Source organism: Ziziphus jujuba, chromosome 8, assembly GCF_031755915.1.
Source record: "Ziziphus jujuba cultivar Dongzao chromosome 8, ASM3175591v1".
NCBI classification, from domain to species: domain Eukaryota; kingdom Viridiplantae; phylum Streptophyta; class Magnoliopsida; order Rosales; family Rhamnaceae; genus Ziziphus; species Ziziphus jujuba.
Window position 1 is genome coordinate 10,304,387 of NC_083386.1, and position 16,897 is coordinate 10,321,283.

Sequence of the window (16,897 nt, forward strand, 5' to 3'; positions counted from 1 at the left end):
AAAAAAAAAAAGCTCAAAAAATTAAATCTGAAAAGTTGTAATATTAAATTAAAGTTCAGTATATATGTATATATATATATATATATATTTTTCTCTAGCTAGAAAGAACTTGTTATCAACTTTTGAACTGAAAATTAAAACCTCCGGCTCTGGAATTTAAAAAATTATATTGAAATTAAACATCATGTTGTTTATGGAAATCAACCAAATATTTTGGCATTCTACCCCAAAAAAAAAAAAAAAAATTTGGGCAACCTTCACAGAATATAACTGACATAAATGTTTTAAAAAAACAATTAATTTGATCATATCAAGTCAATTCCCTCAAACATCGGCAAAAATAAAATTAAAATGGTTCAAAATGCCTAGCGTCAAATTGAATCAATGTTGAAAATTCATGGAAATATCTTAAGAATTATCCTCTTTTCTTCGATTTCTTAGCTGAAAATTCATTGCTGGTTACAAAAGGAAAAACAAAAACAAACAACCAATCCAACTCTGTTAATTGGACCATAACCTGCTTCCTCTTCAATCCAATTACATCATATTTTTACTTCTTATCAGCAACGGAAAAATAATGCACATGAAAGATTCTTGTATGGGTTATAAGTAACAATTACACGTTTGTACGAACATGACAATGTTTCTGTTCCGTCAAGACAACAAATGCAACCACATTTTGGTGAAATTATTCCTCATTTGTACCAACAAAATCATTGATTTATAGCTTTACATTCATATTGAGGTGTCAACCATAGTATCTCTCGATAGGAACCTACTATGCAACAAGCGACAATGGCCTTCATTCATTAAATATCATCTTTACAGCCAACCATGGTAGGCAGCAACCCACTCAAATTTTCCGAAAAGCTCCACAAACATAGATGTTGTCCTTGCAGGTACATTGAAACATCCCATGGAAGTTTCACCTGTAGAACTCGACTACGTGATCAGTTGACATCAACTGCACCAAATCTCACATCATAAAAGCTATTGGTACTCAGCTGTGTGAAACAGAATAATTCAGGCAGACAAAAATATTTTAGCAGCGTTTAAAGATTAGATGTCTTAGGAAAGTTTTTCAAATCAGCATTTTATCTAGGAACTTTGATTGTTAGAAACTTTTATATAAGATTTATATTGATTTCACAATGACATTCATAATTTATTTTATGGTTGCATGGTGCTGTTTATTTATGTTTTAGATTTATATTATACGAAAGACTAGGAATGTAATATTTTTGGAATACTATAAAAACCTATGACTACAAGCATATATATATATATATATATGTCTCTGTTTCCAAAAACAAAATAGATAAATGTCTCTACTTGTGTGTTTATGTATATTGGATGCATAATATGTTCATAAAACAAGCCTATGTTTTGACAAGAAGAATTTAAAACCACAATTGTGCAAACTAAAAGTTCATACTACAATTGAATTCCAAGTCACACTCCACCCCAAAAGTAGACTCCCAAATACTCAAGAAACCAAAAAAGTGATTTGCCTGTATAGGATGCAGTTGGAGAGTTCTAGCCCTCAATGCAGGACTCAAAAAAGAAATCTCACTTGGACATGAATTGATGATCACAACAATGTATGAACATCTGTGACGGACAAGGTTAACAATACTACTGTTTGTACTGTATCAGCATCAAACAAAAGCGTAGAATTTAGTTTTACTCACATTGGATCCAGTTGGGATAACCCCGGCACACCATCATGGCCAACTTCAATGCTCATTGCTATGACTCCAGGGACCAACAAAGAACCAGCATTGAGAAAATGTACCCGTTTCTAACAACAAAAGATATATCGTGTCCCTGCCTTTGGAGGTAAGCCCTAATCTCTTCTATTTTTAAAATGATTTCTCAATTACCATTCTGATGTTGAATTCAACTAGGAATAAATTAGACCATATTTTAAGCATAGTAGTAAATTTAAATAAACATAAAAGGAGGAAAAAAGAGAATAAAAAACAATAATAAAATATAAAAAAAAAATGGTAGAGTTGTCCAAAAGAGTTTCTTGAAAGAGAAGAAAAAGAAAAAACGTTAAAAAACAAAACGGGAAAGAAACATAAATAAGAAAGCACAGAGTGGGAGAACCAAGGGTTTCAGCACTAACACAAGATTATTCTTGTGGTAATTTAACCTTAATTTCTACTAGTTTATGCTTTTAAGTTAGATGGTGATTTAGCAATGCCAATGAATTAGCAATCTTATGGTAAAATTACAAATGCCCACGATAATTCTAACAAACAAGCTAGGGTGATTTATAAAAATATGTAATGTAGGGCATTTCAACACCAAAACATGAAAAAGCGTTATGTTTCAGAATCTCAACATGCTTGGACACACCACTTCAGCATTTTAATGACAAGAAATTAAAGGTTTCCCCCTACTCCTTTTCTACCAGTAATCAGAACATCTAATTCTGATTTAACATGACATAATTCCTCAACCTGTATACTAGAATAGCTATTACTAGATTTGGAACGCATTCCTAACCCCTGCACTCTTATTTGCAGGAATAACAGCTAAAAACAATATATCCAAATTAACAATTTAATGACTGAAAACTAAGCTTTCCCTGTATATGGACACTTAGCATCAAGCTCTCTCCTTTGGGTAGTCCAAAATATTATTGACCATGAGTATACCACGTTCAGAATAAATATAAACAAGCTTGTCAACTGTAACAATGAAGTTTTTCCTTATCACTTATGATGATACCCCTTTCCTTGTTGAACTCAATTTGAAAATGGTAAAATAATTATGTAAACACTGTTATCACTTCGAGAAACATTGGTATTGAAGATCTTGAAAATTAAATTATGTTCCTCACCTGGATGGCATTCTCCGTCTTCAAGAGGAAAAGAGGTGAAGAGTACCTAATAGGCAACAAATTTGAGAAATTTTCCACAGAGGCAAGGATGTGACTTTTCTGAGGTTTGAATGATGGATCAGCAAATGTAGGTTGAATTCTTACGAAGTAAAGCACAAGATAATCAATCAACATGATATACATTAGACTAGCAATTTCCTATAAGAGAAAAATCAAAACAAAGATTCCAACGAGCTTCAAATAATGACTATGAAAATAAAGGAGAGCAGTTACAGCGGCCAGTTCTTCTCATTCCACTCTTCTGGAGGAAGTCCAAATCCCCAATTGTTGGAATGGTAAGTAAGATCAAGCCTTGTAAATTCAGACATAGCATTAAATTCTCGGTAGATGGATTATGTACAGGTTGTCGTAATTCCTCAGTTAGAAAACAAAAAAGAAATAGATAAAATAGGATTGAAATACCCATCTTAGTCAAGTGAACACCGATAAGCCTATAGCCAACTTAAACATTTAAGGCCGTACAACGAAAGTAAAAATATTAGTCTACCTGTTGAACCAATCACCAGAGTTATACAAATCACAATCAAGTGATTTTGAGCATAGCATCTCATCACCGGAATAGAAAAACAGTATTCCCTGGAGAGAGAAATTGTTTAGATACTGGTTAACTCTGTGTCAGCCTATATACATACGCATAGACACAAGCACTTATGCACAGTTACACACAAACCCAACCACGCATGCACACATATCAAAAAATGAATTATTTCCATACTAATTTAAGATAATTATAAATAACGCTAACAAATTGATTGTTACTGGACTCAGAAAATTATGTTATCCGGACAGAGGTAAGCGAATAATTTTGAATACATATTACTAATTTATACTACATGGAATAAGAGTTTGACATTATGCAGTCCCAAAGAATGCATATTGAAGTAACCTGAGGTCTCGAACCACATTTGTATGGAGTTGGATGAAACAAAATATTCTACAGTGTCCATTCAATAATTTAAGTCTAGTTAGTTGTATTACCTTTTCTTATGGTCTTATATTAACTAAGATAATTGAACTGCCGAGTTTAAAGGGTGAACTTGTAATGCCAGGTAATTTTCCTACTCCGATGCTGCAAAATACTTCACTATGTGCATAGTTGCTTAAGGTTTCTTCTGTTTTATCAGAAGCATTTTTATCAAAGTTTGCCCAATCATGCACTTGAGATAAGGATTCTCTTCTTACTAATCAATGAGATTAAAAGACATTCATCTGCTATGTAATGACACTCACTATACTATAGCTCCGAATTACATTTACTTTAAATGCTAATGGAAAAGAATATAAGACATGAAGAGAAAGCAAAAAGGAAAAGAAAATGCACATAGAAAGCAAAATTTTATGCTAATGATGCTCAATTCTAGTAACGAACCTCATTACAACTTCAATTTTAATTTATGGATGCATTATTCATTAGCCCATAATGGTGTTGGCAATCAGCTAACATTAAGTTTGGTCAAAGATATAGTAAAAAAGGAAAAGAAAATATTTCCCTCAAAAGCACCATAGTAATAAGCTTCATTACAGCTTCATCATAAAAAAATATAATATGTTTACATATTAATTGTTAAGAGAAAAAAGATCTTGGCAGTTAGCTACATATTAACAGATTTAATCATAGGAAAATAACATTTAAGCGTAGGAAAATAACATTTAACAGATTCTGCAAGAACATTTAACAGAAGCATATTTAACTTAAAAGATAAGATGATTTTATTTAAAGATAACCACGACGTGATTGTGGGCACTGATGATACATTTATAACAAGATGCAGACAATTTTGGGATCGTCTCTGGTCCTTTACATCTTACAGGCTTCAACTTCAAAAGAGTTTAGGGACTTACATTTAATTTCAATTGGTCAACATAGGAAAATGTTTTCTAAATTTATACTTGCTCTTTCATCCTTTTTTTTTTTTTTTTTCCTCCCCCTAGATAGAGGATTAAACATTCCATTCGAAGAGCTGTATTTACTTGATTTTATCCTGATTTTATTTTAAAAACTGAACTTTCTTATAAAAGAAAATTATTAAACAACAAACGAAGTTAACAGGCTCTGAAAAGAAAGCTATACAATTAAAAGAATCAAATTACAAGGTACATCATTATTTCTATCTATTTTATAGGGTAAAGATAGCCTAACATTTCCATTACAAACTCCAAACAGATATTAATAATGTTCTTTCAACTAACACCTTGAATGTGATAAAATATATGCATTTTATATTTCATTGGCATAGACTTGCTTTCTAACATGGTCATGGAAATAATGAAGTACCTCCCAATTCCAGTCCCAGGAAGACTGAACTGTGATGCATTCACCCCGCGTCCATTCTTTGCAACTTCACCAAAATCCCATCCTTCACCATATCTTCCAAAAATTATATGTAGAGAAAGAAAACTAAAGACCCAAACTGTTACTGGATAAAAATGAAAATCGCATAATTCATCAACTTAAATGTAGACATTTGAACCATCAACTCCATCCCACTCTGTTGTTAGGCTACCGAGCACATCTTTTGCTCTCATCTATAGACATATTATTATCAGCTGCTTAGCTGTTTTGTATTAATGATCACACCATGCTAACTTGGTCAGAGTTTCTTACCATTGCTCTTTTCATTATGTGACCCATAAGATCAAAACGGAACCCATCAACCTGACAAAAAAGTCATAAAACTGATTGAAAATGGTTTCTGGAAACACTACCTTGAGTAGAGGAAGAGGGGGGGGGGGAAGGAAGCAGAGAGAAGCTTTTGCTAAAGTATGCCGTAGCTGTTTTCACCATCTTACAGTCTAAACAATTACCTTATAGTCTACCTTATAGTCAACTGTCCAGCACAAAAGATCATCAATAATTAAATGCTCGACCATAAAATGCTCAGTGGCAGTGTTATTCACACATCTGCCATTCTCAATAAAACCATCAGTGTTTGTTCTCAAGTAGTAGCCTGGAACAATCTGCCAAGGACAAGAGAAGAGTGGGCAAACTTTTCAGGAATAACAAATTATGAGTTAACAATAGGTAGACCCACAAAATTAATAATATAACAGATCATAACCTTGTTGAGAACAGAATTTTCATCAAAGGGCGCACTTCCATGCAAATGGCTATAGACAAAATCCAATACAATACGGAGGCCAATATGATAAAGTGCCTGAACCAATACATATATCTTTATATTAAATAAAGCTATAAGCAGGCAACTAAGATGGGGGACCAGGGGATAGACAAGGGGCCCTTAAACATGAAAACAGGAAATGGGTAAATGGGTAAATGGAAAATTATCTCTTAAAGGGCAGTAAAACATTGAAAGCAACGCTTTAGAAGAAAAAAATCTGAAGCACCACTCAAAAGACATACCAAAACTAATTTTTCTTTATGTTTAACATTCTAAGCTAAACAAATAATAAGAAAGAAACGTAAGATTAGACACAAGTTCTTTAGCACTGTCTTTGCAATAAAGGCTATCAAATTGTCAACAGTTTGATTCACTTACTAAAAGATTAAGCTTTTGTAAATAATGGTACCATAATCTTCTTGTCTGATGACCAAAGAAAAGTCTACCTGTCTAGTCTTTTGATCAGTCCTCCTAACCCCATTTCTAATAATTAATTGTTCTGCACATGTAAGAGCCATTTTTCGTCTCGCTCATTGAAGGGGAGTTTTAAGAGAATATAAATATATAAATGACCCACCTCCCAGCAGCTTAAAGCTTTTGGGAAAAGTTGTAATTTAAAAGTACCTGCTGGGACTCAAATCGAGTGTTAACATGTTTACTGCTACTATTACTACTATTGTTAACTTCATATGCATAATTGGGCTTCATTCCAATTAGTTTAAGCCTTTTAGGAAAATTGATAACTAAATAAAGACAAAATATCAAACCTGGACCATCTTTCTAATTATACAGCAGGAACCATTTGGGATACCGCCATAGCATCCTTTAGGGACACCCAGGAGAACAGGATTGAACCTTCATAAGAGTGATAAAAAGATCATAAGAGACAGATTAAACTGAAATAGCTACCAATGGCAGAAAGGTTTAGCATACCCCAGCTGTCCGCGTCATCATTTTGGATAGCTGTAATTAGAGCTTATTGTTGAGCTGAATCTGGAGGAAACTGTTTAAGCATCTTGCTATCTGCAAATTCCTACAATTTCCACATCTTACATATGAGCAATGTAGGCACTTTTGGTTTTTCAATAAAAAGGTACTAGAGTATTGAAATTGAACCTCTGCTACAAATAACAGCGAAACAAAGTTCAGGAAAAGATTTTCAGATTTTCAGATTTATTTATTTTTTATTTTATTTATTTATTTATTTTGGTCAACAGAGTTTAAGATTGATATTGAATTTTTATGCTCTTATTGATGAAACAAATTAATTTTTTTCATTAATTCAGAAAAAGCAAACTTGACTTAGGTAAGACAATTTTAAAACGACAAAATGGAGAAAAACTTCTAGGCTAGTGACTACTACCAAACACATATTACTCGTTTATGAAAGTTAAATTTGTAGGCATTGGAATACATTAAGAGATGAAAATACAAAGAAGAAAAACAATATAGATGAGCTTTACATATACTCTAGATGCTATTGACAAAAAGTGACAATTGACCACCTCTGTCAAAATGATTTATGCTTAGAGCATGAGAAGAATGCCCTGTGCACAAGATGAGTCTTGACTCTTGAGACATGAGACATGCACCTTGGAATACACCAAGGTTTATCCCATAAATATCTTTAGGAGAAAACCTCATTTCCATTAAGCATGATGATCCAAAATGCCAATAAAAAGCTCAACATCTTTGGAAAAGTACCAATGAATACAAGTTAGTCCAGATGATGCACCGCACTTTTTTTTCTTTTTCCTGGTAAAAGTACTAATTTCAATATTTGAAAAACTTATCACCTAACCAACAAGTTAGGTGAGATGTTAATGTAGTTCTCTTATCTTCATTTTCTACCAAGTATGTAAAATGAAGAACAACCCAATATTATAGTTATTTAATATACTATTTGAACCTTGCTCATAATATCAATACTACCACGATAGTACAAATTAAACCACAGTTTTCAATCATGTATAATTTATTTTTTTGACAAGATGAAAAACAACCAGTATTATAGTTATTTAACATAACATTGAACACTGCTGATGATGTTGATACTACCCTGACAGGAGAACTTAAATAAAAATGTTGGCACAACATGATATACATGCTTTCATGAGAAGAGCTAGCAATAATGAGTACCATAGTTACTGGTCATCAAAGAAATTAAAATGATTGAACAAAAATTAAAGAGAAATTACAAAATTATATTATACAACTGTGTATCCCCGAATTTTTGTATTTCAACTAATAATTGTAGTGGTTTCATTTCACACCCAAGTAACCAAAATAATAATAATAATAATAAACTTCTTTTGGTTAGTTCCTCTTGATGCTCTGGTTTATAGACAACATGAGGTACCTATCAAAAACAGAAGTAAATAGATTGAAAAAAATTTCACTTTGCATCAACATATTTGTGTGGGTGTGTGTGTGTGTCTACCTATATATATCTTATAAAATATTGTTAGCAAAAATTCCATAGTATCCTCTAAATTTAATTTGAAATTTTAGGCCCAAGTTCTAACAAAATTTAGATTTGCAAACATAATAAATGCTAATTTTATAGGGAAATATAGAATATAGCTAGAAATACTTTTTAAGCTATATCCACAATCCAAGGACAGAGATGGATATTCAAAACCTAATTCCGAAATATCAATTATGACAGGGATGAAGATGAATTGCACAATAAAGATCGGATTTCTGATTTTAGACTTTGTTAGTCACATAAAAGAATATGTGATATCTCTTCTTTACTTTTAAGTCACCATCTAACAAGCTGATTCTATGGCATGTAATACCAGATTTAAGATGATTATACACAAAAAATTTATATATTGTGAAATGTCCAGTTTTATTTAATACACTGATTCCATGACATTTACAGTGTTATAAAATACATCCATTTAGTTATTCCTCAAGAATAGCTTCAATAAGTTCCTTTCTTCTTCTTTTTTCTCCTTAAGAGCGAAATTATTTATAAGCATATGCAGTTAAAAGAGCAGCTCTTAAAATTCGCATTTTTCTTTGAAGAAGATATGACTAATGGTATATGAAATAATGCATAGTGTTCTCCATAAACCAGCTGCATGCATTTCATCCTGATTTTATGTATATGATAAATTAGTGTGTCCATATTAATCGTAATTAGCTTCTGATCATCCCTCAAATTTAGCTTCCAACTTAATAATTTTTGTAATTATATCAATAGGTGAAATCTCTTTTCAAAGCTACAGAGCATTTTATTTTATTTTCTTTTTTCTGCCACTGGGGGAATCAGGAGAGAGAACTAAAAACCAAACATGAGAAACAAAATGTTCTAACCTACACACTTCCAGTTCTTTTTCTTATCATCTACACCACCAATTTGGAAGATTGGCAGCAGATGGATGTGCGTTATACTAGCATTTGCTAATTTCTCTGGATGGCATACACCAGCTGAATCCTTCAAGCAGTGCATGCTTACTGTTTAGATATATAGTTCCAAAGGATTTTTTCAGCATATTTATTCTATAACACCCCATGCAACTGAATCATGAAAATGATCACAAATGAAGCCCAGTGCACTAAGTTATTATTAGTCCTTTAATTCATGTTTCAAGTAAGTAGAATGGAAATAAATTTGCAAAATCTATGGCATTTGTGTATGAAGTATAAAATAATTTCAAAATTTCCTGCACATGGTGAAGAGGACCTGCTAAAATTTTAACCCAATATTTGCACCAGTCCTTAGCCTCAATATATCTAACGGTGCTAACCTTCTTATGTTGGTTTTTATAAGTTAGGCTCTTGGTAGGATTAGAATTCCCTAGGTTTTGATTATACAGGTCTAAGTACACAATACTTTATCCAACTTTGCTTTGCAAGTGGTTTAAATAAATGCTTCGGCCTAAGAGTTATGCCTGCGCGTGATTAATCATGTAAGCCACTTTTAAACCTCACACATGAAAGGTTACAGGCTTCTTGCACTTTTACCAATCTCGTTCAACACAATTAAGCATTACTTGTTCAATTTTAATTATGCAATTCTATCAATCTAACTCCTAGCATGTATATTATTCATTTGGGACATTAATCAAATCAAAGCATTCAAGTCAAGAACTCATGTGTTCTTGCAAATAATACTCAAAACAAACATGCATGAATTACAACCATTCAACCATGAAGAACCAAATTAGAATGGTTTGGCTCTACCAAACATGCATCCACTATATCTACCTTGTTGAGATGTGTCTTAACTTCCAAAGCTTGATATGCATTGTTACCCTTGTTTTCTATCAGCTTACACCTTTAGAATGATTGTTAGCATGAATTCATATTGGAGCAGGATTGTCAAAAGTTATCATGTGCTTGAATCTTAGAAATCTATTTTTCTGGTTCTGTTTCAAAGTGCACATGCAAGGCCAACATCTGAGCCAATACGCAAGGGGAAGAACTCATGTTTATTAGTGCATGCGATGCCGGAGCAGGAAATAGAAAGAGAAGAAAATGAGAATGAGAAAAGAAAGACACAAGAGAGGGAGAAATGGAAAGAAAACTAGAGGCAGAAAACCTGTTTAATGTCATAAACCAATCAAGTTGTCTTCCTTGATGCAATTATTAGGATCACTTATATTATTGTCAGTTCCAAACCAATATGGAAGCTAAACCAACTAGAATAATAAATAAATAAATAAATACGTGCAACCTAATAAAAATCCCCAAGATAATAAAATCATAATTCATAAGATGGATAATAAACTTAAGCATAAACATCAAAGAAGCTTTTCTTGATTATGCATTAATTTGTTCGTGATTCATATTTATTTTCCGATCTGACAAGATACCAATCAGATAATTAAGCTTTGATACCATGTTACAAATTATCCCAGATGCTAAGTTAGGAAATTGACGTGGTACTGTATACCAAGATTTAGAACACAGACTTAAATGCAGAATAAGCTAACCAATGAAGAAAAAAACAAAGACAAGGTATTTATCAATACCATATTCATCTAGAATTATGCAAAGAAGACTCATAAGATAGGAAGAAGGAAATAAGTTCATATTCTATAGCAAGCAAATTTATCACTCAGATCAAGAAGAACAAGAATTACCTGCAAAGTGAAGGCCAGATAACCACCACGAGATTTGGGCTCCACAGTGTGGCGACCGGCACTGCAGAGGCAATGTAGCATACAAGAGAAAACAAAAACACATAGAACTCAACATATGGCCAAAACAAATAATCAAATCAAGAAAATCATAGTAATACTCGAAACTTCCTTTCCCTTCTCAGAATATAGGCTGAAATTAATTTTAAGACAATTTTGTATAAAAGAGACATTTTGTATCTCCTTGGATACTAACATCAATCCTTTCCATCAGAGTCTTAACGCAGCAGTATGACATAAATAAAATCAGAAAGAAAAGAAAGAACAGAAATAAAAATAAAACAAATTTAAATAAAATGTAATTAAGCTGGTTTGGTAGTGATAACTAAGAACATGTGTGCTGGAACTCTTTCTAGTCCAAGGCTCTAGAGCTCTTTAACAACTACGTCAAATTCCCTACGATGTTTTAACCTCAACTCTTCAATTTATTTTGATAAATTAAGATAAGTCATTATTAAATCTAAAAGCAGAGTAAGGCCTGAGATATTACCTGAAATCCATTATTTGCTACTCATATATACTTATGTCCGAGAAAGAAAGTAAAGCAGGTTTCTTATCTGCCAATTTATCCCAGCCTTCAGGCTTTAGAGTATCAGAAGCATAAATAATTGTTGACGATAGAAACACCTTAGCTATGTTTGGATAACTGTGGGGCCACTAGCATATGGATCATTTGCATAGCATTTTTCAATTTTCTGGGTGCTAAGATGGTAGACAGAAACTTCATACACATAATAGCAGCTTTCCCAACCTATTGGTCCTTTAGTACTCCAAACACCATTATACTCAAGCCAGACATTTTCTGGGGGATTATCTGCCGACCCATCTTTATAAACGCAAGCCCATACTTTCTGTTCAAAGCAGAAATTAGTTGACAACCAAATGCACAGGAATATCAAGGATATATAAACTGTTAAAGTAAGAAAAGAAAGATCAAGTTACAATATATAAATAATAAATGTTATTAGTGGATATGATATACTTGAGCAGTAGGCGCCCAAAGGAAAAGTGAGCAGCTTTGTTTGAGTAAAGTGCACCAAGGGGGCCACTATACGAGAACAATTCATCCAACATACCAAGCAACTGCAGACCAGTAACTTTACAGCATTTTCCATCAGCTGTAACACAAAGGGGAATAAATCATTGCCTGCTAAAGACAAGACACAAAAAGTTCATCCAGGACATCTGGAATTCAAAATTATAAGGTTGTCATGAGAAAAAAGGAACCATACTTGTGATAAAAGACGACCTTATATATTTCAACAGAGCATTAACCGTATATCTTCCAAAAGAGCATTATTCGAAAATCAATAATATAGAAACAGCTGCAAAATATGCTTACGACAGAAAATTGCAACTGCTAATTGGCACTTGAGTAGAGGTTTGCAATCCAAACCAGGAGGCAATCTGAAAGCTCGGTAATCCCTAATATGAGGAAACTTTTCTATCACCTAGGAACATTAACTTTGAACCAATGAGTAAACTTGACAAAAATTTAATTTAAACCCATCAATAGGTCAATCGTGTACAACAGAACCCAAAGTAAATAATAACCATAACTGACATAACTCCAATAAATTAAAAATTATCCCTACAAATAAACCATAGGTGTCACTTTTGCTGGAAGCCCGTAATTATCTTCTTCAAGCTTAACTTTCACATCCTGACCTGTTAGCAGTTATTCCACATTTAATTAAATGAACTTAACCACCATGTTTAGAACAAAAACTCTCGGCAAAGTTCAAACCTTCAATACCATAATCTAAAAATGACAAAGCAGCGCCTTTACTAGCAAATAAATAGCAGCAATCATTTCCAACATCCACATTCCATGAAATAACGGATTCAATGACCCAGTATTATCTTGAATACAACAAGCCGTCCCGGAACCGATACATATAAGACGCTAATCAATTACCAATATATATATCAATTAAAATACCACAAAACTCTGTAATTCAGAAATTAATTTTGAGACAGGATATTGGAGAAGAGAATGGGGGAACCTGAGAGATTGAAAGGGATGCCCGGGGGGACATGGAGAAGGGAGAGCAACAGCGAATGGGATGTGTTGGGAAAGCAAGAGAGTGAAGGCGTTTCACTTTGGAGATAAAACGACGTCGTTGTGAAGGAGGAGGAGGAGGAGAAGAAGAAGAAGAGGAAGAAGGATATAAGAGAGTGGGTCGTGGTGGAGGACCAAAGTGACCGTTGGAGGTTGGAGGTTGTAGAAGGATTTGACGATGAAATGTGGAGTGCAGAGGAACCGACAAGAGACATTGCGCACCACATTGGGGTGTTTGGCAACTGAGAATCCCTCAACTCTCGCACTCTCTCTACACTTTTTCCTTGCTAGTTTCTTTTCAATGGTTTAGCTAAATTAAAATAAATAAATAAATTCTTGTAATAATGAAAAATCTGTTTTGCTTTCAATTTTAATGAGCAAAAAGAATTATTATCAAAAGTAGTTTTGCTATTTACACAATTAGAATTATCTTTCCCACTGTAATTTTTTCAAAATTACAAATAAGTCCTTTCGGTTTGATTTTTTAAGATTTTATACAGGCTTCTTCTTCATCGCATCGCTGTTCGCTGACAAATTCCTGCCCAATCTGGGCATGATCGAACACCTTCAAAAACTTGACCTATTTCCTTTAATGGTCTCTCGCATAATAGTTCTTCAACGCTTCCCGGCTTTATTTTCTTGATTTGTCGAACAATTTTAATGAGCCATTCTTCAAAAAAATAAATAAATAAATAAATGAGCCCTAATTTGGACTATCTAATTTTTATTATTACTTTTTTTCCAATTTGAGATTTTCAATTTTAATTTTACTCTCAATGTTATTGGCAATATTTTAATTCCAAAATTGAAATTATAGCTCAGTTCAAATTTTTAAATTTTATTTAATCTCGCCGACAAGTTTAAGAAAAATAAATTAATTTAAAAATTTTAAAAATTATAGATAAAAAGATATGGTTTTTGTTTTATTTTGAAGATATAAAAATAATAAAAAAGATGAGGTTGACTGTTATATAACATAGGGTAAAGACTTTAATCAGAATAAATTACTTTGAAAAAGATCCAACTTTGTTGGCACATACTTGAAGATCCCACCTCAAGCACGCACGCACAAATAAGGTTAATAAGAAAAATAAATAGAAAAAATGTTCAACAGGGGCAACAAAGACCCTGATACAAACTTCCCTTGTCCTGAAACAACATTCCTCGGCCTCATTAAAACCAGAAAGAATAGAAACTCCAGCAGGGAAAACTTCCAACAACTACTACGAGATTAAAAAACCACAAAAAAGGAAACATAAAAAATAATCCACATACAAAAGACAATAAGAAACCCCATAAACTATTTATTACAAAAACGGAATGAAGGATCCCCCAATAAATTATCCCAAATGCGATGCATCACAAAAATCAGGTAAATAGCATTCCCTTCTCTGAAAATGTGAGTAACTTTACAGATGTAAAGATTTTGATAAAAATAATAATAATAATTATACAGGTTAAAAATTACATGTATTCACATTAAAACAATAAAATCTCAATTAAAAAAAAATTAAAATATTAAAATACACGGTGTGTGTATGTGTGTGTGTGTGTGTATCATTTTTTTTACTTTTCTTTGTGTGGAACAAAGCATATAAAATAAATTTCACTTGTATGGAAGACAAGATGCGGAAGCGGAATAGACATCCTAATTAGAAGATATCGAAATTAACTCAGAAACAGTCTACAACGTGCTCTCAATGTATTTGTATTTCATACCATTTTTTTTTTTTTTTTCCTGAAACGTTATATTTCATTATTAAACGTGCCATGCATGCATAATTTCAAATTTCCCATTAATCATTTCTCTGCCAGCAAAAGAACCAACATTTTTTCTTTTTTTCTTTTTTTGGGGTATTCAAAGGAACCAACTTAATGGGCATTTATTCCACTAAGAATGTCCGAAACTGCTGCCAGGCCTTTCTTGATAATTTCTCGCACGTTGCAATGTCTGGTTGACTTATACTAATCCTAGTACATAGTAGTGGGATGGAGGATTTTTTATTTTCTTGGATGATGTGGGATATGAATTTCTAAAGGTTTGGTGAATGGTGATTCTAAATACATGTGTATTTATATGTACAATGTGGTGTTCAGTATTGTCTTCCACAGGCACAGCTAACTAATCTCCAAGTTAATTAGTACTTTTCACAACAATGGCAGAATTTGTGTTATCCAAATTGGCACGTCCATTGTATACCTAGCAATCCAAAGACTCTCCTACATTCTCATCCATGAAGCAGCTCCATTCAAAAATGTGAAGGAGGATGTGGTTCTGTTGCAAGATGAACTGCAGCGCATTTCCGGCTTCTTGAAAGATGCAGAGAGCAAGCAAGAACAGGATGCATCGTCTCCGAGACTTGGGAAGACAAGTCAGAGATGTAGCTTAATTATGATGTGGAGGATGTTATCGACACCTTCATTGTCAAAGTTACTTCCTCTCCATGCTAGCTGCATCAAATTTCTTATTATCTCAATGGAATCCAAGACCAAATCATGTCTATTCGGGCAAGGCTTGTTGAAGCTAGGGAGAAGATGACAGCTCAGCTCAACTAAAGAGCTTGCCAGCACAGCTCAACAACATGCTGTTTATACATTACATACACGTGTGGAAGCTATGGAGAAGATGACAGCTCAGCTTAACTGAAGAAGTTGCCAGCTCAGCTCAACAGCTTCTGTGTTGAGACTCTAAAGACGATACCAGCTTCTGTGTTGATTAGATCATATGATGCACTACACAAATTGACTAATCTTCGAAACATATCGATAGTCTTTTATTGTAAGGATAGTCATGTTGAAGATGATGTGAGAAGAGTGTTGGGATCCCAAATCGTTCAATCAGGCCGCCTAACATCCTTGCGAATATGGATAGAGAGCACCGAAGCTGGATTTTCAAGCCTGGAATCACTTTCCTCTTGTCATAGTCTCTCTAAATTGCATTTGTGGGGGAAGATGAAATTACAACAACAGCAAGGATTAATACATCTTCCACAAAGCCTTACCAAATTGAATCTCGGGTGGTCTGCAATGGAGCAGGACCCAATGCCAGTGTTGGAGAATAAGCTACCAAATTTGAGGTTTCTCTGTCTTCGTTGGAATGCATATGTTGGTTCTCAAATGGTTTGCTCTGCCCATGGATTTCCAAACTTAGATACTATTCAACTCTCTTGGTTAGACAATTTAAGAGAGTGGATAGTAGAGAAAGATGCGAAGCCGAGTCTCAAGAAATTAAGCATTGAACGTCTTTGGAGCTTAGAGATAATTCCAGAAGGCTTGGAATTTGTGACTTCTCTCAAAGAATTGGAAATTATTTGGATGAATAATTCCTTCTGCGAGAAGCTTCAAGTGAAAAACGGAATTGAAGGGCAAAATTACTACAAAGTCCGACACATACCCTCTGTCTCTTTTTACGGAGGTTACTAATTTTTTTTTTTATTTTTTTTTTTGTCGTTTGGTTAAAACATTCATTTGAATTTTATTTTATTTTTTAGGTCTCTTTTGACAGGGGTTACTAATTTTATGGGATTAATTTATGTATTGAAGGGAAAGATCACTACAAAATTAAACACATACCCCTCTCATCCTTTTTTTTTTTTTCTTTTTCTTTTTTATTAGATAGCACGTTTTATATTCTTTTTGTTTTTTGTTTTTT

At 33.3% G+C, this 16,897-nt stretch overlaps 1 pseudogene; it reads right to left on the minus strand.

Moving 5' to 3' along the window:
• Window positions 1–521: 521 nt before the first annotated feature.
• On the minus strand, window positions 522–13,781 carry LOC132805145 (pullulanase 1, chloroplastic-like; annotated as a pseudogene).
• Between the last annotated feature and the right edge of the window lie 3,116 nt (window positions 13,782–16,897).